The sequence below is a fragment of the Panthera leo genome, chromosome A1 (assembly GCF_018350215.1).
Source record: "Panthera leo isolate Ple1 chromosome A1, P.leo_Ple1_pat1.1, whole genome shotgun sequence".
Classification (NCBI taxonomy): domain Eukaryota; kingdom Metazoa; phylum Chordata; class Mammalia; order Carnivora; family Felidae; genus Panthera; species Panthera leo.
The window spans coordinates 187,770,640-187,793,705 of record NC_056679.1 but is presented as its reverse complement, the minus strand read 5'-3'; the positions used below and the strand labels follow the sequence as shown (position 1 = coordinate 187,793,705).

Genomic DNA, 23,066 nt, shown 5'->3' with positions numbered 1-23,066 from the left:
TGCAGAGGGCAGTGACTGGGCCCTGTATTGTTTACATAACATTCTTGAGAAATAGACTTGTATATGATAGTAGTTATCATTTGTTAAGCACCTATAATTTGCCATCCACTAAACTTAGAAAGTTGTGTTTTCATGTGATCTTTACAACACATCTATGAAACATAAACTGTTAGCATTTCCCATGAGAGAACAGAACTTAGTAACTTGCCCAAGATCACACGTGTAATAAATGGCAGAACTGATTCTCAAACCCAGGTCTGATTCCAAAGTATAATGTAGCATTTAATAACAAAAACAGCTGTCTTTCTACAAAGCAAATACACTAAAACAATGTACATTTTCCTGCTTCTTTGCCCCTGGGCCACATCCTTAACTGGGCAAGCCTTCACTTTTGGAGACAGAAGTCTTGGTATCGTCCACATATCCTTCCTTCTCATCTCCTAATCGAGGTCATCTGAATAGTTACCATAATATCTGAGTTCCTTGTCTGCAAGGAACTTGAATGCGATTTGTATCTTAGGCTTCTGAACAGCTCACTCACTGAACAGGTTATGATACGTTGGTAATGGGCAGGGATTCTGAATGTGCACTGTAACGGTGGGAACTGGGAAGTAATGTGACGTGGAGCATCTTGTCTCTCCTTGGGCATTTTTCATTATTAAGCCTATCGGTTTTATTTTATTTTTTATTTTTTTGAGAGAGAGCACATGCACACCCATGCAAGTGGGGAACAGGGCAGAGAGAATCTTAAGCAGTCTCCATGCTGTCAGAGCCTGATATGGGGTTCCATCCCACAACCGTGAGATTGTGACCTGAGCCAAAATCAAGAGTCGGACGCTTAACCGCCTGAGCCACCCACACACCCCAAGTCTATTAGTTTTAGCGTGCATGTGTTAGCTTTTGTGCTAGTGTGATACGATAAAATAACAATGGCTTAGAAGAGAAGGACAAAGGGCAAAATGAACCAATTTCATAAACTACCTCAGCAGAAATGGCTCAGAAAATTAAATCACATACTGTTCAATAATTAGGGAAATGATTTTCCAGAAAGTGTTTGATTCATATCACAGGTGCAGGCTTTTTAGAAGCATTGATTAAATGTCTGTGTTAAAACGTTAGCAATGCCTTTCTGATACCTTAATGTGTTTTACCCTGATGGTGAATTTTCTACTGTGCCATTGGTTTGACAGTTGTGTGATTTGACTCGAGATGTTACATACTCTGCCTCCCATTCCCAATTTAGTAAAACTTTGTGTCTCCTGGCCAGGAATCACATTTTAAGTTCTATAAATATTTAAAACAATTACTTTTATTGCCTCTAAGTTGAATATTCTAAATGGCACAATGACTTTTAAACTTTTTTCTTCCTTTTAAAAGTTAAGATATAACTTACATATAGTGAAACTGTTTACATTCTGTGTACAGTTCAGTGAGTCTTGACAACTGTATGCACCTGTGTAACTCACACCCTTATTAGGATCCAGAACATAACCATCGTTCCAGAAACTCCCATTGTGTGCATCACCACTCATTTTGTCCCTGCACCCCCACCAACCCAGGGACCCACTGCTCTGATTCCTATTCCATAGGTTGGTTTTTTCCTATTCTAGACTTTTGTGTAAATATAATCACTTTTCAGATATAAACATTTTGTATTTTATATTTGTGTATCAACTTGTATGTTTTTGTAGCTTAATTTGAAAATTTGTAACAATATCTCTTAGAAACAACATGCTGTGGTGATAGCCATTGTTATTTTATAGAAATGTAAACCATTAATTCCACTAAGGAAACAACCTCCAAGAGTGCAGACTACCTTTACCTAATTGTGGTACTACTCTCTTGGGTATTTTTCTGGTGTTTTGATAAATATCTTTATGAAATTATTAGGAAACCAGCAAAACAGATGAAGAAATCTCTCTTCACTGCACACATGGTTTGCTTTTATAGGTCACTAGGAACAGGATACCTTTAAACTTGATTCTTTTAAAATAGAGTTGAGATAATTCAACAACAACAAAATAAACACAAATTGCCAAAAAATGTGAACAGATTTTTAGCCTCACTAATAGTGTTTAAGTGCAGATTAAAACATTACGTCTCGATTTATCTGATGTCCGCAATGAGAGGACACAAAGAGTGCTTGTGCTAATTTTGGGAGTTTAAAGTGCTATGTCATTTCTGTGGGATATAGGTATCACATTTTTAATATGAATATTTCTTTAGACCAAGGCTATCAATAGAACCTTTTGCAGTGATGGGAATGTTCTATGTATACTCTGTTTAGTATGGTAGCTACTGGCCATGATCAACCACATGTTAATAGTCATCAGCTGTGGAGCATTTGAAATGTGGCTAGTAGAGATGAGAAACTGAATTTTACAATTTTTAGTCATTTATTTTAAGGAAGTTATTAGAGATGTGTACAGATGTCTACATAAAGATGTGTCACAACATCATTCATAATTTTGAACATTAGAAATGATGTTCAACAGAGGGTATATTACTTTAAACAGTTTTGCCATTTTTATGCAGTAGCATGTAATGCAGTCATTAAAAAGAAAGATAAATCTTAATATTGATGTGGAAAAAATACCTGTTAATTGAATTAAGCAGGTGTGAAATATGGCTTATAATAACAATTATGTACTTGGGTTTGTCCCAGTTCCTAGCAGAGTTCCTAAACCCTTGGAATTTCCTAATAAGAAATAAGGGTGTGTTTTGTTATTTATAACCAGCCCCTTTCAACCACACACATAGGAGCTTTCCAAAAATCACCTCAAGAATGAGGTCTGGTTGTCAGAGTTTGGAGCTTTCAGCCCCACCTCTGGGGAGGGGACAGAGGCTGGAGGTTGAGTTAATCACTAGTGACCAATGATTTGACCAGTGGTGCTTATGTACTGAAACCTACATTAAAACCCCAGGGGCGCCTGGGTGGCTCAGTCAGTTAAGCGCTCAGGTCATGATCTCACAGGTTGTGAGTTCGAGCCCTGCGTTGGGCTCTGTTGCGAAGCCTGGAGCCCACTTCGAGTTCTGTGTCTCCCTCTCTCTCTGCCCTCTGTCATCCTCTCTGTCTGTCTCTCAAAAAGAAATATTTTTTAAAAATTAAAAAATCCATTTTAGTACTATGAGTGTGCAGATAGAATTGAAGTCTGCCTTAAATCTTCAGGAAAAGACCGTCTAATTCTAAAAGTAGCATGCATTATCAGTCATAGTAACAGCCATGTGCTAAACTAAATAAAATACCCTAATATTGTGCACTTACCAAAGTACTCAGCTAGTTTTGTTCTTCTTCTTTTTTTTTTTTTTTTAATGTTTATACTTTTGAGAAAGACAGAGCACAAGCAGGGGAGGGCAGAGAGGGAGGGACACACGGAATCCGAAGCAGACTCCAGGCTCAGAGCTGTCAGCACAGAGCCTGGCACAGGGCTCAAATCCCCAAACCATAAGATCATGACCTGAGCTGAAGTCAGACGCCTAACTGACTGAGCCACCCAAGAGCTCCTGTTTTGTTTTGTTCTTTGATCCTAGGTATCTAATTCTTGTCTTCATAGAACATTAAAGAAAATCTATGTTTTGCTGTCAGCAGAAATGAATGTGTTCACACTAAAATATAAGTTACTAACCTTCATTATATAACAACACTAAACAGTGGGGGAAATTTGGAGGGACTTAACAATGGAAGTTACTTCATTTGATTTTATAAATATTAAAATATTTGGGTATCTTTTAAGCTTGATGATACAAATTTCTATGCTGTTCACTCAGTTCAACCTCATTTGAAAGTATTTAAATCAGAGTACATTTAAATATTTATTTTCATTATTTGGTTCATAGACACTTGAGTTTTCCTCTTACCCCCTTTTTCTTAGGAAAAGAACCTCAAGCAATTAGCAAATTCTAAATCCTGTTGATGAAAAGTTGGGCTTTCTATGATGTAGTAAGAGATATGAGATATCTGTTTATGGCTGGGTAGGACCAGAAATGCACTTTTGCAGAATGTTTAAACCTGTTTGCTATAATATGGAACAGAAACAGGTATCCTTCTTAGTCTGTCTAGCACTGGTTAAAGTTTTTCTCAGGAAGTCTTTCATATTATAACTGTTCACTATCTTTTCCTTATAGCATCATAATTTTCCTTTTTGTGGAGTGAAAATTGGATTAGCTACTAAATGTATTAAGGGTAATCCTCCAGAAATGCACTAGAAGATGTTATAGTCACAACAACTTCCATTTGGTTTTGGAAGTTGCTAACATAGCATAATCGATGTTTTTAAATCAAACAAACTGATGGGGTGCCTGGATGGCTCAGTCGGTTGAGCATCCAACTTCGGCTCAGGTCATGATCTCGCGGTCTGTGAGTTTGAGCCCCACGTCGGGGTCTGTGCTGACAGCTCAGAGCTTGGAGCCTGCTTCAGATTCTGTCTCCCTCTCTCTCCACCCCTCCCCCGCTCATGCTCTGTTTCTCACTCTGTCAAAAATAAATAAACATTAAAAAATAAATAAACAAACTGAGTATAACTACGATTTGTACTTGAAACTTATGTTTTGGCATTTGAATAAAACAAAAGTACTCAATGAAAAAAAAAATTTAAACAAAAGGGTTCAGAGAGCTTCTGAATTGGGTGAACATGTAGAGGTGCAAGGAGGGTGACATACTCAGCATGGAAGCTCAGTGCCCCTTCCTGCATACCGTCTCTTCTGTCTGCCTGTGCCCAGAGTTACAGTCTTTTTTTTTTTTTTAATTTGTTTTAATGTTTATTTATTTTTGAAGGGGAGAGAGCATGAGCAGGGGAGGGGCAGAGAAAGAGGGAGACACAGAATTCAAAGCAGGCTCCAGGCTGTGAGCTGTCAGCACAGAGACTGACTCGGGGCTTGAACTCATGAGCCGTGAGATCATGACCTGAGCCGAAGTCGGACGCTTAACTGACTGAGCCACCCAGGGGCCCCAGAGTTACAGTCTTTAGAATAAAACAGTAATCTAGTAAGTGAACTGGTTTCTTGAGTTCTGGGAGTCTCTTTAGCAAATTAATTGCAACTGAGGAGGAAGTCATGGGAACTTCCAGTTTATAGCCCAAGGGTCAAAAGCAGAGGTGACAACCTTGACTGGCAGTTGGCATCTGAAGTAGGGGTGGGGTTGGGAGCAAGTCCTTAATTTGTAGGATCTGATGCATCTCCAGGTGGAGTGTGTCCAAAGTGAGTGAAAACGCAGGGCAGCATCTGGTGTCTGCTGTAGAGTTGGAGTTGTTGGTGCAGGGGAAACTCCCACACGTCTGGTCACAGAAGTGTTCAGTGTGTTGGTAGGAGAGGAGACACGCAAGAGGTGTGTTCCCTTTACAGCAGGTTATAGAATAGTCCATGATGATTCCTTTTGAGTTAAAAACCTGTGTAAAAATGTGTTCAGACATGAAAGTTTGGAAAGATACGGGGTGTGATTATTGGGAAATTTTTATTTATGTTTAATATACTTTTTTGAAGTATAGTTGACATACAGAGTTCTATTAGGTTTAGGTGGACAGCATAGTGATTTAACAGTTCCATACATTACTCAGTTCTTGCCATGGTAGTGCTTACCAGTAAGTCTGTCAGCATACAAAGTTATTACGGTATTATTGACTGTATTCCCTATGCTGTGCTTTTCATCCCTGTGACATATTTTATAACTGGAAGTTTGAACCTCTTAATCGCCTTCACCTGTTTTATTCTCTACTTTTTTTATATACAGTAAGTGCACATCACATTTATAATCAACAACACGAGTAATTCCATTTTGAGAATATAAATAAAAATTGATTCTTTACCACCAGCATGGATTTTTTACCAGAGCACAGAAAGCTGACCTTTGAGGATTTGGAAAGAAATGCTATTATAGGATCTGTGTATGTTTCTCTTCAGGTAGAATCAAGTATCAATAGCTAAAGCCTGTTATTCAAGCAGACTTGACTTGCCCTGTGGCTGAGCAGATAATCCAGGCTCAATTGGAGTTCCAGTTCTCAGCAGAACTCCTAAATCAGTAATGGAGAAGGGGAGGGAGAGGAGGCAAAAACAAGAGTAATGGAGGAAGAAGGCAGCTAAGATTTTTAAAAACAGGCAAAATCTTTTAAGGAAAGCACTGTGTGTGTGTGTGTGTGTGTGTGTGTGTGTGTGTGTGTGTGTGTTTCAGCAGTATATCTTAAGTATTTGTGAAAACCTAAATGTTGACATGTCTATCCAGAGGAATGGGATTTTAGCAAACATTTGAGATGTACTGGAACTGTGAAGCAAATAAGTGCTTCTCAAAGGTGTGGCTGATGTAAAGGACAAATCTGGTAGCAGATGAGAATTGTTGTTATGAAATTATGATACAAAGATGCTTTATAGTATCAGAACCTATAGAACATACTGCATAGGGCTGATCCTGTGAGAAAATCACCTTTTCTGGGGTACTTGTCACAGTGGAGTTTAGTCGTATGTAAATTCCCTAGATAATTCTTATGCGCTCACTGAAGTTTGAAGACCACTGTCTTAAGGCCTTGCACATCATCTTCCTTCACTCAATAGCTGTTGAATAAATACTATGATTATCTCTCCTGTGAAGGTCAGTAATTGATCTTACGAGTTACAGAGAGTTTATCTCATTCATTTATTTATTCCAGAAATACTTGGATTTCTTCCACATACCACGAATTGTTTGAAGCCCTTAAGGATACAGTGGTAAACAGGATGAGAGGGTTTCTCTTCTCTCCTAGCTGCTATATGCTAGTTGGGAAGTATAAAAAATTTTTAAGATGAAGTGATGTAGGGGTGGGGTTGGAAGGATGGGGAGGACTACTTTAGATTGGCTGGTCAGGAAAAGCCTTCTCTGGAGAGGTTGTAGATCAGCAAAGACTTGGAGGGAAAGTCAAATGTGTGACAATCAGAGAGGGAAATGTTCCATGCAATGGGGCAAAGTAGTATACAGCATGATTTCTTAGCTTCAGCTACTGGGTGGATGGTGATTCCATTTACAAATATGGAGAAGATGGAGGGACTTAGAGTTCATCAGGGCTCTAGTGATATAATTCTTGCTATAAATGAAAAGTTTATTTGTAAGCCAAAGTGCAGATGTAGTTACTTTAATGGGTTGGCTCCCTCCTACCAGTTGTTTGCCCATGGTATTCATTTGTAAATAGGTACACCCATAGATCCATTTAAGTACAGAAGTCTGTGTTTGGTAAATGTGGACTCAGAGCACAAGATTTCTGGGATTTTAAGGTGTATTTTGAGAGGAAGAGAAAGAGAGTGAGCGAGAGAGCTCTTGGGGGATGGGGGTGGGGCAGAGAGAGAATACGAAGCAGGCTCCATGCTGCCTGACATGGGGCTTGAACTCACGAACCATGAGATCATGACCTGAGCTGAAACCAAGAGTCGGGTGCTTAACCGACTGAGCCACCCAGGCACCCCAAGATTTCTGGGATTTTAAAACATTTTCCTTAGGCTCTGAAGACATAAAGGATTATTCTTTCCTTCAAGACTTTATCTCTAGCCAGGGACCATTATTGAAGTATTGTTTGGAACAGAAGTTCTTCATCAGTTATTTCCCTCTCATTTTTCCTTAATCTCACAGTACTTAATCCTTTTGATTTCCATGTTTCTGCCTTCTCATTGTGTTATTTTCATAATTGTTATCAATGCTGCTGTAGCAGTGGGCCTGTTTGCAGGGAACATTCTTCTGGTTGCTTCCAGAAAGTTTTCAGTAACTTTTCTATAGTGCCCTGTATATTCTGTTAACCTTATGACAAAACTCTTTCTGATTTGTTTTTTCCTTTTTAATGGGCATCCTTTTGAATTAAGGTTGCCATATTTATTAATTTCTTAAAGTTTACTAGTATTGGATTTAACGAACACTGTTAACAAATGATTAAATAAAATCCTAGAATTTAAGAATTGGAAAGACCTTAGATTTCTGATCCTGAGTTTAAGTCAGGGGAAATAACTTTTCCAAAATTTTTACTCCCAAAACATTTGGAAGTTAGTGGGATAATTTTAGATTCTTTGCTGATGAAACAGTTAAAGTGGCATTCAGTGTTCCTTGTGTTTATTAAGGAAGATCACTTTATGTAGATCAATGGTTCTCAAACTGTATAGTGCCTAAGAGTCACAGGAAATTTATTAATCATGCAAAGCCCTGAGAAGTGTCTGATAGCACAGACTTGTGAGGTAGCAGCCAGGAATCTGCTTTAACAAACATCTCCAGGTCATTTTGTTATAGGTAGAACTGTGGTCACTCTTTGGGAGACAGAAAGCCAGATTGACAAATATGACCAAGCTTCCAAAACGCAAGTATAACCAGTATACTGACTGCATCTCACATCAGAAGAGTTGACTCATGGGATGTTTTTCTTTTATCTTCCTCTTTGCTCAGGTTCTATAAAAGGTTTGTTGGGCTGAATTTAAACAGTACTAAAATAAGGAAATTTATTTCTATTAAATTGAATTTTGGGAAATAGAACTTTCTGAACTGAGAAACAAGGAAATATTTCCAAGATTAGTTCCTTATAGGTCAGTCATCTATCCTGAGAAAGATAAGACTTAGTGAGAGGTCAGATTCTCACTACAGCTCAAATCCAGAGAACCTCCCTCCAGACTCCCTAGAAGACTTCTAAAAGTAACTTGTGGAAAAAACAAGTATGTCTGTATGTGTAAAGCAAATGATGTCTGATTTCAAAGAAAACAAAACTGAAGCTTGTCTTTTTAATGATAAAGGAATTCCCTTCAGGATCATTTGTAGGATGGGTGTCTTCAGTCCTTTCAGTGTGTAGTTGTTCCACCCCACCTAGATAAGACTGAAGCAGCAATGGTACTTGTGCCTCCATTTTCCAACCCTTTAGTAAGTGTGTGGCTTTTTTAACCTTCTCTTTGACCATTAAGTGATCGTTGAACACAGTGCTTGACTTAAAAGTTTATTTTATAGCAATTACTTTACAAAACTGCAGGGGGAAGCAGAGACCTGCTGATAGATTTACAATATGGAAATTAACCTGCTGGTGTGAATCTCTTGATTTTCTCCTTTTTATGTATTAAATCTATGATCATTGCAGGATTGTTAAATGATTTTTTTAAATGTATTTAATGCAAGTTTTTTATCATTTAATGATAGAAGGAGTATACATTTATAAGCTCCAAATTGTTTCTTTTTATTCACTGATCTTAAGAATAGGGAATATTCCTAGCTAGCACTGAAAAGGTGGTTGTTTCATGATTAATAAGGGAATTAAGGAGCACCTTCTGACATTTGCCAGTTTACACCAAAATTAAAGTTGTATCAACTTCAATTCTCTAGGATTTGAGGTACAGTTGGAAAGCTATTCCTCACACTGAGATTAAAGAGGAATTCACCTATATCTTCTTCCAATACTTATATGGTTTCACTTTTTATATTTAGATCTCCAAGTCTACTTGGAGTTTGCTCTTGTGTAAGATGCAACATATATTCTAGTTTTATCTTTTTCCAAATGACTACCAAGTTGTCCCAGCACCATTTTTAAAAGTCTACTCTTGCTTCAGTGATTTGATTAAATTTTAATATCAACTCAGACTGAGTTTGTATTTTTTTTTTCCAAATGCTCACCTTCCACCTGTTAAATTATCAGTTAAAACCTAACTTAGTTTATAGTGGTATCATTAATCAAAGTAACCACATTTAGACATGGGTTAGATCACCGTTGAAAGATCTCAGTAGCAATGAAATTCTTTTTTTTAATTTTTTTAATGTTTATTTATTTTTGAGAGAGAGAGAGCAGGGGAGTGGTAGAGAGAGAGGGAGACACAGAATCCAAAGCAGGCTCCAGGCTCTTAGCTGTCAGCACAGAGCCCGACACGGGGCTCGAACCCACGAACCATGAGATCATGACCTGAGCTGAAGTCAGATGCTTCATGGACTGAGCCACCCAGGCGCCCCTCAGTGGTGATGAAATTTAAAAATAACTGGAGAGCAGTACCTGGGTGGCTCAGTCTGTGAACTGTCTGACTTGATTTTTGGCTCAGGTCATGATCTCACGATCATGAGATTGAGCCCTGTGTCGGGCTCCGTGATGGGCGTGGAGCCTGCTTAAGATTCTCTCTCTCCTTTTCCCTCTGCTCCTCCCTACCTCAAAAAATAAGAAATAACTAGATAATTGATTAGTTTAAAAGTATAGAAATGTTTGTTGGGATCGTGTTTTGCAATATAATACTTCAAAGTTGTTTTGTCTTTAAGAAAATATAGTTCTCTCTATTCTGTGAAATTCTTTTACCCTATAATCCAAGAACATTGTTCCCTGGAAAATAGAATAAAATAAGATCCTAGCATACCTATGTTTGTGAAGGCAAAGAATAGATGTTAAACATTTGCAAACTGAATTGGTCTGTTAGCAAAGAACTCATTTTGCTAATTCAGTGGAAAATGGCCTTGGGTTACCTATAGAAAAACAACTGAAGATCTGTGGTGCGAATCCCTGATTCAGTGAGGTAGAGGTTTATTGTTTGTTTGTTTATTTATTTATTTATTTATTTATTTTTAATGTTTGTTTATTTTGAAAGAGAGCACATGCCTATGAGCAGGGGGAGGGGCAGAGAGAGGAGAGAGAGAACTCCCAAGCTGACTTCTGCTGTCAGTGTAGAACCTGTCATTGGGCCCAGACTCATGAACCATGACATCGTGGCCTGATCCAGAATCAAGAGTCAGATGCTCAACCAACAGCCACCTAGGTGCCCAGTAAAGGTTTATTTTTAACATAGTTCTCAAAACAACTCGAAGTGAGTTCTCTGGGACTGGATGACATGTTCTAAAGCACTGTCATCCTCTTTACAAGTGTCTTAATTCTTGATAGCAAGGGGATTAAAAATATTTTAAAATTTAAATTTAATTTTTAAAAATTAAAATTAGTGCCTTTTATGTTAGATAATTTTTTAGTGTACCATTGTAATATTTCTAATATTTAAACTGTTTCTTAGCTAAATTTATTTAGTGGTTGCTGTATAGATTTATATTATGCATCTTATTAGAGTCTAGTTTAGTTTAATACTTTGTAATTCCAGTAAAATATAGAAATTTTGCTTCAGGATAACTGTTTCTTCTTCCTTGGTGCCACCATTGTCATATACATTATATCAATTATATGCTGTAAACTCATCCACAAAGTATTGTAATTAGTCTTTTTTGTCTTTTAAAGAAATTGAGAAAATAATGTATTTCTAGAACCATTTCTAAATTTTTTTAACGTTTGTTTATTTTTGAGAGAGAGCACGAGCAGGGGAGGGTCAGAGAGAGAGGGAGACACAGAACAGAATCCGAAGCAGGCTCCAGGCTGTGAACTGTCAGCACAGAGCCCAATGTGGGGCTCAAACTCACAGACTGTGAGATCATGACCTGAGCCAAAGTTGGAAGCTTAACTGACTGAGCCAACCACCCAGGTCTCCCTATAGAACCATTTCTAAAGCTTTTCATTTCTCCATGTCGATTTGAGTTACCGTCTGGTATCATTTCCTTCCAGTCCAAAGGATTTCCTTTAGTATGTCTTGTAAGGGAGGTTTGGTAGCACTATTTCTGTCTTTATCTGTGAATGTTTTTATTTTGCCTTCATTTTGAGGTACGGTCTTGCTGCATATCTAATTCTTGGTTGACAGTTTTTTTCTTTCAACATTTTGAGTATGTCATCACACTGATTTCTTTGGCGAGAAATCAGATAATAATAATAGTGTTGTTGTTCTGAACCTGATAAGTTGTTTTCCTTCTGTTCGTTCAGATTTTCTCTTTGTCTTTCAACATTTTGACTCTGGTGGTTCTAGATATGGATCTATGTACTTGGGGTTCATTGAGCTGCTTGGATCTTTAGATTAACATTTTTCATCAACATTTTGAAGACTTCAGCCATTATTTCTTCAACTATTTCTTCTGTCCCCTTTCTGGGACTCTCAACACATGTATTGTGAGGGCTCTTCATTTTTCACCATCTTTTTTCTGCTCTCAGTTCTTCAGATTGGGTGTCTATTGCTCTACCTTGAATTTTATTTAATTTTCATGCCAGTTCAAATCTCCTTTCTATGAATTTTTCATTTCAGTTATTGGACTTTTCAACTTTTTCCTTTTAAATAATTTTTGTCCTTTTGTCATGGTTCTCTTTTTTTATTTTTTTTATATTTTATTTTATTTTATTATTTTATTTTATTTTCAGTATATGAAATTTATTGTCAAATTGGTTTCCATACAACACCCAGTGCTCATCCCAAAAGGTGCCCTCCTCAATACCCATCCCCCACCCTCCCCTCCCTCCCACCCACCCCCCATCAACCCTCAGTTTGTTCTCAGTTTTTAAGAGTCTCTTATGCTTTGGCTCTCTCCCACTCTAACCTCTTTTTTTTTTTTTTCCTTCCCCTCCCCCATGGGTTTCTGTTAAGTTTCTCAGGATCCACCTAAGAGTGAAAACATATGGTATCTGTCTTTCTCTGTATGGCTTATTTCACTTAGCATAACACTGTCCAGTTCCATCCACGTTGCTATAAAGGGCCATACTTCATTCTTTCTCATTGCCACGTAGTACTCCATTGTGTATATAAACCACAATTTCTTTATCCATTCATCAGTTGATGGACATTTAGGCTCTTTCCATAGTTTGGCTATTGTTGAGAGTGCTGCTATAAACATTGGGGTACAAGTGCCCCTATGCATCAGTACTCCTGTATCCCTTGGGTAAATTCCTAGCAGTGCTATTTCTGGGTCATAGGGTAGATCTATTTTTAATTTTTTGAGGAACCTCCACACTGTTTTCCAGAGCGGCTGCACCAATTTGCATTCCCACCAACAGTGCAAGAGGGTTCCCGTTTCTCCACATCCTTGCCAGCATCTATAGTCTCCTGATTTGTTCATTTTGGCCACTCTCACTGGCGTGAGGTGATGTCTGAGTGTGGTTTTGATTTGTATTTCCCTGATGAGGAGCGACGTTGAGCATCTTTTCATGTGCCTGTTGGCCATCCGGATGTCTTCTTAGAGAAGTGTCTATTCATGTTTTCTGCCCATTTCTTCACTGGGTTATTTGTTTTTCGGGTGTGGAGTTTGGTGAGCTCTTTATAGATTTTGGATACTAGCCCTTTGTCCTATATGTCATTTGCAAATATCTTTTCCCATTCCGTTGGTTGCCTTTTGGTTTTGTTGGTTGTTTCCTTTGCTGTGCAGAAGCTTTTTATCTTCATAAGGTCCCAGTAGTTCATTTTTGCTTTTAATTCTCTTGCCTTTGGGGATGTGTCAAGTAAGAAATTGCTACGGCTGAGGTCAGAGAGGTCTTTTCCTGCTTTCTCCTCTAGGGTTTTGATGGTTTCCTGTCTCACATTCAGGTCCTTTATCCATTTTGAGTTTATTTTTGTGAATGGTGTGAGAAAGTGGTCTAGTTTCAATCTTCTGCATGTTGCCGTCCAGTTCTCCCATTTGTTAAAGAGACTGTCTTTTTTCCATTGGATGTTCTTCCCTGCTTTGTCAAAGATTAGTTGGCCATACGTTTGTGGGTCTAGTTCTGGGGTTTCTATTCTATTCCATTGGTCTATGTGTCTGTTTTTGTGCCAGTGGTTCTCTTTTTTTAATCATTGTCATGCTTTCATTTAAGTCTTTAAACACAATTTTCTTTAGTTCTTTGAACATGTTTATAGCTGCTTTCAAGTCTTTGCTAGATCTAAAATCGGTGATATTCAGATATTTCTGTTTACTGCTCTTTTTGTTTTGGTTTTTTTTCCTGGTTGTGGGTCAAATTTTTCTGTCTCTTTGTATACTTTACAATTTTTTGTTAAAACTGGACGTTTTAAGTAGGGATGTAACAGCTCTGGATTCTGTCCTCTACCACCACCTTCCCTGCTTGCATTATTTTTCCTGTTGCTTTTTTGCAACTGTTGCTTTTTACCTAGTCTCAAGCTGTACAGTCAATTTCTCCTGGTGTCTGTGTGGCCACTGACAGCTCTGCTCAGCTGGGTTTTGTTTTTGTCCTTTTCTTGCTGGTAGTTTTAAATATGGCTTTCTTGGGGTTGCTCTTGTTTCTGTACAGCTTAGTGGTCAGTTGATAACTGGTCAGAGATTATGTTCAAACAGCTCAAACCAACAAGGCTTCCACCTACTGATCTGTGTGTGGATTTAGAAGTGTATTACAATTTTAGGGAATTTTCAGGTCAGCCCAGCTGGACCCTCTTGTGTCTCCTCAGCATAGGTGCACAGGTTCCTGATAGGACAAGCGTGCATGAATAGCTTTGGTCCTCTTCATTGCTACCAGGCATGCGCACCATCTCCAGTCCATTAGGGGTACAAGGAGAGCTTATCAGGTACCTCTGTGACTGCCTCTTCTGTCTCCCTGTTACATTTCTGCTTGGTCCATGGGTCCCTTATTTGCCCAGCCAGGGCCGCAACCACAAATTAGTAGGACCCCTGACCTTCCCTGTTTGCTTACCACTCAGATTGCTGCTTATTTCTGACAGTACCACTGGGCATGGATTATTTCACCTCCAGTTTGAATCAGCTCAGCCTCCTCAAGCAGTGGTACTGCTGGTTCTTCATGGCCTTCCTTGCTCTATTAGAACTACGGTGTCAAATGATGGGAGGAAGAAGGGGAGCAGGTCCTTGCAAGGAAGCCACAGATTTCACGGCTATTTTCTGAAGTTCAGTAGTTTTTCACTAGTGTTACTCACTTTGCTGTAAGCTTTTAGTCGATTTTTAGGACACTGAAACGGCTGCTGTTAATCATTTTGTCCAGTTTATAGTTATTTTTTACGTTTGCCACATCAGAAGTCCCATCCAGTATTGAGTTTTGATCTGTTCAAATATTTATACATTAAAATTAAACCAGAAAGGATGAGGAAAAAATTAAGCCTTAAAATGGATTACAAATAGAATGAAATTAATGTGATCAAATTGATCACATAGAAAAGATGATTCCAGTAACGTTAAGCACAGTACTCTGGCTGTTCACCCTTAGTAGGATATATTTTAAAGTTACAAAGAACTGCAATGAGGGGTGCCTGGGTGGCTCAGTAGGTTCAGCATGCAAGTCTTGATTTCTCTCATGGTTGTGAGATTGAGCCCTGTGTCAGGCTCTGCGCTGAGCTCGGAGCCTGTTTGGGATTCTCTCTCTCCCTCTGTGCCCCTTCCCTGCTTGTGCACATGCTCTTTCTTTCTCTCTCTAAAATAAAAAATTAATTTAAAAAATTGTTTTAAAGAACTACAATGAAATCTTGAACTTTACATAGTAGGTTCATCATAGGTACTGATATTCATATAGTAACTTCAGAACTTTTCTGTTAATTTTAGGATAGAGCAAATGAGTAAATATATTGCTGTTACTGGGAACCAGAGTTTTCAGTGTGGGAGAAAGTGAGGAAGAATCAGGTGGTGTTCACTTGTCTGACTGCATACAAGATTTCATGTTTATGTATTCTTTGACTTGTGGCGTTTTTGTTTTTTTATTTTTTAAAGTTGTATCTCCTGGATTTCTTACTGAGAGGACCTAAAAACAATGACTTGCTAGTAACAGGGAACGTACTAGCATCCAGATCTTGGTTTCTAAATACCATTCCCCATCAAAAGGATCCAGGACTCCTTGGAAAAATGGCTGATTCCAAGGCTGGAGCACGCGTTGTACAAAGTATCCTATCTGGAACACAGTATGCACTGGCAGCAAAGTCCACCCATAGGAACCCCTGGAAGTGAGCTGGGAGATTTAGGAGCCTGGTCTAAATCCTGGAGCCCCTTGGGAGGAAAGGTGCAATCAGCCAAGGGCCTGGACAGGGGCCCTGGACAGGGCCCCTCTTGCCTTGGTCTGAAGGCTGCACAATGTTTTATTACCCATTGAAGCATGAAGTAACATTCCAAACATTCTGCAGTGTTTGTACACATATGTATTATATAGTTATGTAATATATACCAAATTAGAGGTGACAAGGTACAGTGCATTCACAGAAAGGTCACGCAGGGAAGGAAGCGAAAGGTGGCTGTGCTTGTGTGACTTTGAAAACCCAGAAAATTTTGTTTTTGGGAAAACAGTTGGGAAGAAAATACAGAAGAGAAACAAGTGCATTCCAAGGTGGGGATGCATATACAAAGGAATGGAATGAAGGATAAAAGATAAGCGTGGTAGGTGTTGAGAGACAGTGAAGAGATCAGACTGTCTAAAGGAAGGACTTGTGTTGGGTGGTAATGAGAGGTAAGGTGGAGTAGATTGGAATACAAGTTTGATGTAGTTTAAAAAAAATAGAAAACCAAGAGATATCTGATCTTGATTTTCTTACCTGTAAAATGGGTCATTTAATACTTTCATGCTAACATCTTGAGAATTGCCCTGCAAAAAGCAAATGAGCTAATGTACGTGACTGCAGATTTTAAGAAGTAACGTGCTATATCCTGATACAAGTTATATTAAATTTTGAACACCAGGCTGAAAAGTTTGCAGTTGGGGTAATAACTGCTGAAATAAACTCCATTCATCACGAGCATTATCTCTTTGGGGTTTTCCTTGACAGCTCCTGTGATGATTTACAATGCAGAATAATGTCACTGTTTCTTCCTGAGTTTTCCATGATGGGGAGGAGTACTGAGTAAAGAGCTCTGTAAAATTTCTTTGGTTTCCATTGTTATGGAAATAAAATTCTAGAGCAGATATTTCTCTGTGAAGCCTCTGGAATGTGTTAAAAGACCTTGTGGAAGGGCACCTACCTGGCTGGCTCAATCAGTAGAGTATGCGACTCTTGACCTCTGGGGTCGTGAATGTAAGCCCCACATTGGATATAAAGTTTACTTTAAGGGACCCCTGGGTGGTTCAGTTAGTTAATCGTCCAAGTTAGGTGGTGATCTCACATTTTGTGAGTTCGAGCCCCTCCGCTTTGGGCTCTGCACTGATAGTTCGGAGCCGGGAACCTGCTTTGGATTCTGTCTGTCTGTCTCGCTGTCTGTCTGTCGCTCTCTCTCTCAAAAAAAAAAAAAAAAAAAAAAAGTGCATTGTAGACACATATGACAGGGCTCCTAACCACATTATACGTTATACCAGAACCTGATAATTTGAACCTGATAATGCTGCTGAATGTCAACACCACCAGCTCATTTATGTGTGTATGTTCTTGGCATTTAGCATGCTAAATAAGACTCATGATACAATCTGTGCTTGGATTCCAGTAATATTACAGTATGCGTGCCGTCTTTTGGAGAAAGAGAATGTTCTGGCAGCAGCATAAACCCTAGTCTTTGTACTGGGATCAAGATAGTCCCTTGGCACAGCTGGGAGTAGTGTAGCTTTCTCCTAAATGTACTATTTTTAGCTGTTTCCAAGGAGATATTCAGCATGATAGTGATAATTGCATTAATCCTCAATTTACACAATCTGTGGAAACAGCAGCTCTTTTCCAGTGTTTACTACTTAATGGGTCACTGAGTTGTGATTTGTCAGCTGAAAAAATAAAATGCCTTCCTTTGAATAATTGGCTTCAGAAATATGATCTGGATCTCTTCCCTCTGCCAGTTCAACCTTTAGTCCTGGTTACAGAGACACTGAGCATAGCATAATGTTTAAACTTGTGGAATCACTATGTTGTGCACCTGAAACTTAATGTAACACTGTGTGTTAGCTACACTCAAGTAAAAAAATATAGTTTGAAAAAAGACACTGTGAGCTTTTCCCAGACTGCCTGCTCAGGCTTGCCATCATCATTAATTCCTTCTGGTATACCTTGGATCTAAGTTTTGCCTACTGGTATGTCAGTGTTCTAAATTTACCAAAGAGTGATTAAACTCTTAACATACGTGCGCGTGCGAGTGCACACACACGCACACACACAACACCCCACACGAGTCTGATCTGGCAGTCTGAGTGATTCATCTGTGTTCATAAAACATTCCTGATGAGTTTGCAATGGAGAACAGATTATAGCTTAGAAAGTAGCTTGAAATTAGAGTTAAAACAGAGGAGACTGAAAGTTCAGAATGGATATTAAACTCTAGTAACTTGATGAGTTGTTCTTCTCTAAAGAATTTTTGTTTTTGCAATAGCCTTTTAAAATATATTAAAGACCTTTAGGACCTATGATGATGTATACCATACCATATTCGTACGATTATGTAATTTTCTCTTTTAACTTATTAATATGCTACCTTACATTAATATGTATTCTAATGTCAAACTTTTCACCGTTAGAACCTAATTGGCCAATTATGCATTTTGTGTGTATGAATTTAAAACTGACCATGAATTTGCTATTATTTATAGGGCTGTAATTATACCTTAATTAAAGTTGTTTTCTAATCTTTTTTTCATACCCCCTTCACTCATGTCTCCCACCCCCTAACCCCACCTCTGGCAATTGCCAATCTATTCTCTGTTTCTATGAGCTTGGGATTTTTTTGTGTTTTATTGTTTAGGTTCCACATATAAGAAAAATCATATTTATCTTTTCCTTCATTTAGGGTAATGCCCTCAAGATCAATTTATGTTATTGCAGATGGCAAGATTCCATCTTTTTATGGCTGAATAATATTCAGTTGTGTGTATATATACATCACAATTTCTTTTTCTTCTTGTTTTTTTGTTTGTTTTGTTTTTACTAGGCAAAGAACTTTATTAACCTTGTTTCAAACTTTATCCCCAGGCTTCTTCAGCTTAATTCACTGCAAAGAATGAATTGCATATGAGCAAAAACTAAAAAGAGCTGCATTGTCCCAGAGGCTTGGGCTTAAACATATTAGAGATCCATGAACAGAATTTTAAAAAGCAGTCATAAAATAGCAGCTCCCAGTAACTTCTTCAAGTTTTATCTTCTCCAGAAGCTGACTCAGTTCAGTTTGCTTCATTCTTGGAAGCTTCATCAAAAACTTTCCACAGGATCTGGAACTTCATCCTCCTCCTCCTCTCTGGTAGCTAGTGGTTCTTCGCCATCCGCAGATCGTGCGGGCAAAGCTTTAGCCCGTCTCTTCTTAAACTAGTCAGACCATCTGCACCGCGCTGGTTTAAGATCCTGGGGAGCATTTCTGTCAGCTCCTTTGTCTCAGCATGCCCTGTGATGTTGAAAAGTGTTCACTGCCAAGAATGGCTGGACTTTAGGGTTGTCAAAGTGGATCACTATACCTTGGTTTGTGAACGTATTCACTTCTTCAGTACCAGAGATACTGTTTACCCCCAACTTCTTTAAGGAGAACTGAAGTTTTTTATCATCTGTCGCCATTCCGTGGTCCCCCTTCTTTCAGTGAGCTGCACACTCTGCTTGCAGTTTGGCAAGTTTACCCTGGTTCGTGATAGTTTCTTTCATCTTTTGGGGGCAGAAATGGAACCGAGCAGGGGACTAGGGTTAGCGCTCAGGGAGTCTTGGGCAGAGCAGCTGAGATAAGGTGGTCACACGTGGGGGTGCAAGGTGGCAGCTAGAAGGAGACTGGAATGAGGCCCAATCCACAATTTATCCCTTCATCCGTTGACTGACACTTAGGTTGTTTCCGTATCTTGGCTATTGTAAATAATGCTGCAGTGAGCATAAGGGTGCATATATCTCTTCAAGTTAGTGCTTTCATTTTCTTTGGCTAAATACCCCGAAGTGGAATTGCTGGGTCATATGGTAATTCCATTTTTAATTTTTTAAGGAAACTCCATACAATTTTCCATAGTGATTGTGCCAGTTTACATTCCCACCAACAGTGCATAAGGGTTCTTTTCTCCACATCCTCAACATTTGTTTCTTGTTTTTGTTTTTGTTTTTTTTTAAGTAATAACCATTCTAGCAAGTGTGAGTGGTATTTCATTGTGGTTTTTATTTGCATTTCCCTGATGATTAATGATGTTGAACATCTTTTCATGTACTTATTGGCCATCTGTATGTCTTTGGAAAAAAGTCTGTTCACATCTTCTGCCCATTTTTTAATCTGATTGGTTTTGCTATTAAGTTGTATGAGTTGTTTATATAGTTTGGATATTAACCCTTTATTAGATATATGATTTGCCAACATTTTCTCCCATTCAGTAGGTTGCCTTTTCATTTTGTTCATGGTTTCCTTTGCTGAGCAGAAGATTTTTCAGTTTGATATGGCCCCACTTGTTTATTTTTGCTTTTTTTGCCTTCGCTTTTGGTGTCAGGTTCAGAAAATCATCAGCAAGATCTATGTCAAGGAACTTACTGCCTGTATGCTCTTCTAGAAATTTTTTATGGTTTCAGGTGTTAAAGTCTTTTTTTTTTTTTTTTTTAATTTTTTTTTTTCAACGTTTTTCATTTATTTTTTGGGACAGAGAGAGACAGAGCATGAACGGGGGAGGGGCAGAGAGAGAGGGAGACACAGAATCGGAAACAGGCTCCAGGCTCCGAGCCATCAGCCCAGAGCCCGACGCGGGGCTCGAACTCACGGACCGCGAGATTGTGACCTGGCTGAAGTCGGACGCTCAACCGACTGCGCCACCCAGGCGCCCCTCAGGTGTTAAAGTCTTAATCCATTGTGAGTTAATTTTTGTGTAGAATGTGAGATAGTGGTCCAGTTTCATTCTTTCACAATGTGGCTGTCCAGTTTTCCCAACACCATCTATTGAAGAGACTGTCCTTTCCCCATTGTATATTCTTGGCTCTTTTGTCATAAATTAATTGACTGCATATGCATGCATTTATTTCTTGCCTCTGTGTTCCATTGATCTATGCGTCAGTTTTTATGCTAATACCATACTATTTTAATTAGTATAGCTTTGTAATATAGCTTGAAATCAGACCATGATGCCTCCAGCTTTGTTCTTCTTTGTCAGGGTTGCTTTGGCTCTTCAGGGTTGAAATAACTTTTTTTGAGTATAGTTGACACACTATGTTATGTTAGTTTCAGGTGTACAACATAGTGATCCACCAAGTTTATACATTATGCTATCTATGTTCACCACAATTGTAGCTACCATCTGTCTCCACATATTGCTATTATAATATCATTGACTATGTTCCTTATGCTGTGCCTTTTAATCCTGTGACTTATTCATTCCATAATTGGAAGCCTGTATTTCCCTCTGCCCTTGACCTGTTTTGCCCAACCCCCTACACCCCTCCTCACTGGTAGCTGCCAGTTCTCTGTATTTATAGGTCTGATTCTGCTTTTTGTTTGTTGATTCATTTGTTTTTGTTTGTTTAGGTTCCACTTATGACTGAAATCATATGGTATTTGTCTTCCTCTGTCTGATTTATACCACTTAGCATAATACCTGCTAGGTCCATCCATATTGTCTCAAATGGCACTATTTCATCCTTTTTATGGCTGCATAATATTCCACTGTGTCTATATAACATATCTTCCTCATCTATTCATTTAGGTTGCTTCCATATCATGGCTGTTTTTTGAAAACCTCCACACTGGTTGTGCCAATTTACATTGCCACCAACAGTGTACAAGGGTTCCTTTTCTTCACAAGTTATTTCTTATCTTTTTGGTTTTAGCCATTCTAGCAGGTGTAAGATGATGTCTCGTTTTGATTTACATTTCCCTGATGATTAGTAATGTTGAGCATCTTTTATGTGTCTGTTGGCCATCTGTATGTCTTCTTGAAAAAACTTTTAGCCGAATTTGTTACGGAGTTTTCTTTGCTTCCAGCATCCAACTCCCCTTCCTAGCTGGAAGAATTCTTCTGCATTGTAGTCTTGTTCAGTGGCCTTACCCCGTGTTCCTCATTCTATTCTCTGACAGCCAAGGCATGTGAGCTATGCTTGGCTTATTGGATGCTCCTAAGCAATACTTTGAATTTCGATTGGGGCAAAGAAAAGGAAATAGTTAGGATTTATTTGCCCCTATTACAGCCCTTCCACTAAAAGACAGTTAGGGAAGCCTAACTGAGCCTGGGTGGCTCAGACAGTTAAGCGTCTGTCTCTTGCTTTCGGCTCGGGTCATGGTCTTGTGGTTCGTGGGTTCAGGCCCACATCGGGCTCTGTGCTGATGATGTGGAGCCTGCTTGGGATTCTCACTCTCGCTCTGTGCTCCCCCGCCTGCCCGCGCCCCCCCCCCCCCCGGAAAATAAATAAATAAATAAATAAATAGACAGTTAATGCTTTCTTGCTTCTTGACTTAACAGAGCTGCCTTGAATCCTGCCCATTTTCTAAGCCTGTGTTTTTAGGCCTCCCAGTGATTCTGTGAGTACCAGTATCTTTCCAGTGAATCTTCCCTCTTTAAAATTTTTTTTACCTGGGGCGCCTGGGTGGCTTAGTTGGTTGAGCATCCGACTTCAGCTCAGGTCATGATCTCACATTCTGTGAGTTCGAGCCCTGCATCAGGCTCTGTGCTGACAGCTCAGAACCTGGAGCCCGCTTCAGATTCTGTGTCACCCCCTCTCTCTGCCCCTGCTCATGCTCTGTCTCTCTCTCTCTCTCAAAAATAAATAGAAACATTCAAATTTTTTTTACCTAAGATACAGTCTTTTTTGCTTGCATCCATAAATTGTGATACCATAGAGAACATTATGACCTCTCTCCTAGGTAATACTAGGTAACGAAGTGTGACCATATTCTTATATTTTGATTCCCATCACCATCACCCATATTATTTTCTTGTATTCCCTTAGAATAGCCCTGTTCCAGATATGTTATATTTTAGAATGAATTACTGTGTCTGTCGTGTATCTGACGCATAGTAGATACCATAAAAATGAGATTGATTTTATACTCATCTTTTAGTTTCTTTACTCAGCTTCATCATCTAGAGTATAATAATGTATTTGGGAAGCACCCTGGTCTCAACAGTGTATTTACAAATCTATAGACATATTTTTACTTTGGTTCCTAATCTTTTTTTATATATACGTTTTTTAAAGCATTTATGTATGTATGTATGTATGTATGTATGTATGTATGTATGTATTTATTGTGAGGACCAGGGGGGAATGAGAGAGAATGGGTATCCCAAGCAGGCTTCACGCTGCAGCACACAGCCCAACACAGGGCTCCATCTCATGAACCGTGAGATCATGACCTGCGATGAAATACAGAGCTAGACGCTTAACTGACTGAGCCAGCCAGGTGCCCCTCTTTGGTTCCTAATCTGAAGAGTCCTAGTTGTTTAGGCTCCATGCTTTTCCTGTGCATGAAATAAGCTGCTGACTGTATTTCCTCCCTT

At 38.9% G+C, this 23,066-nt stretch overlaps 1 protein-coding gene across 2 annotated transcripts in view; it reads left to right on the top strand.

The window, feature by feature from the left end:
• Positions 1-23,066, top strand: part of TTC1 (tetratricopeptide repeat domain 1) — a 46,753-nt gene that overhangs the window by 2,319 nt on the left and 21,368 nt on the right. The gene's annotated exons all lie outside the window — the stretch shown is intronic.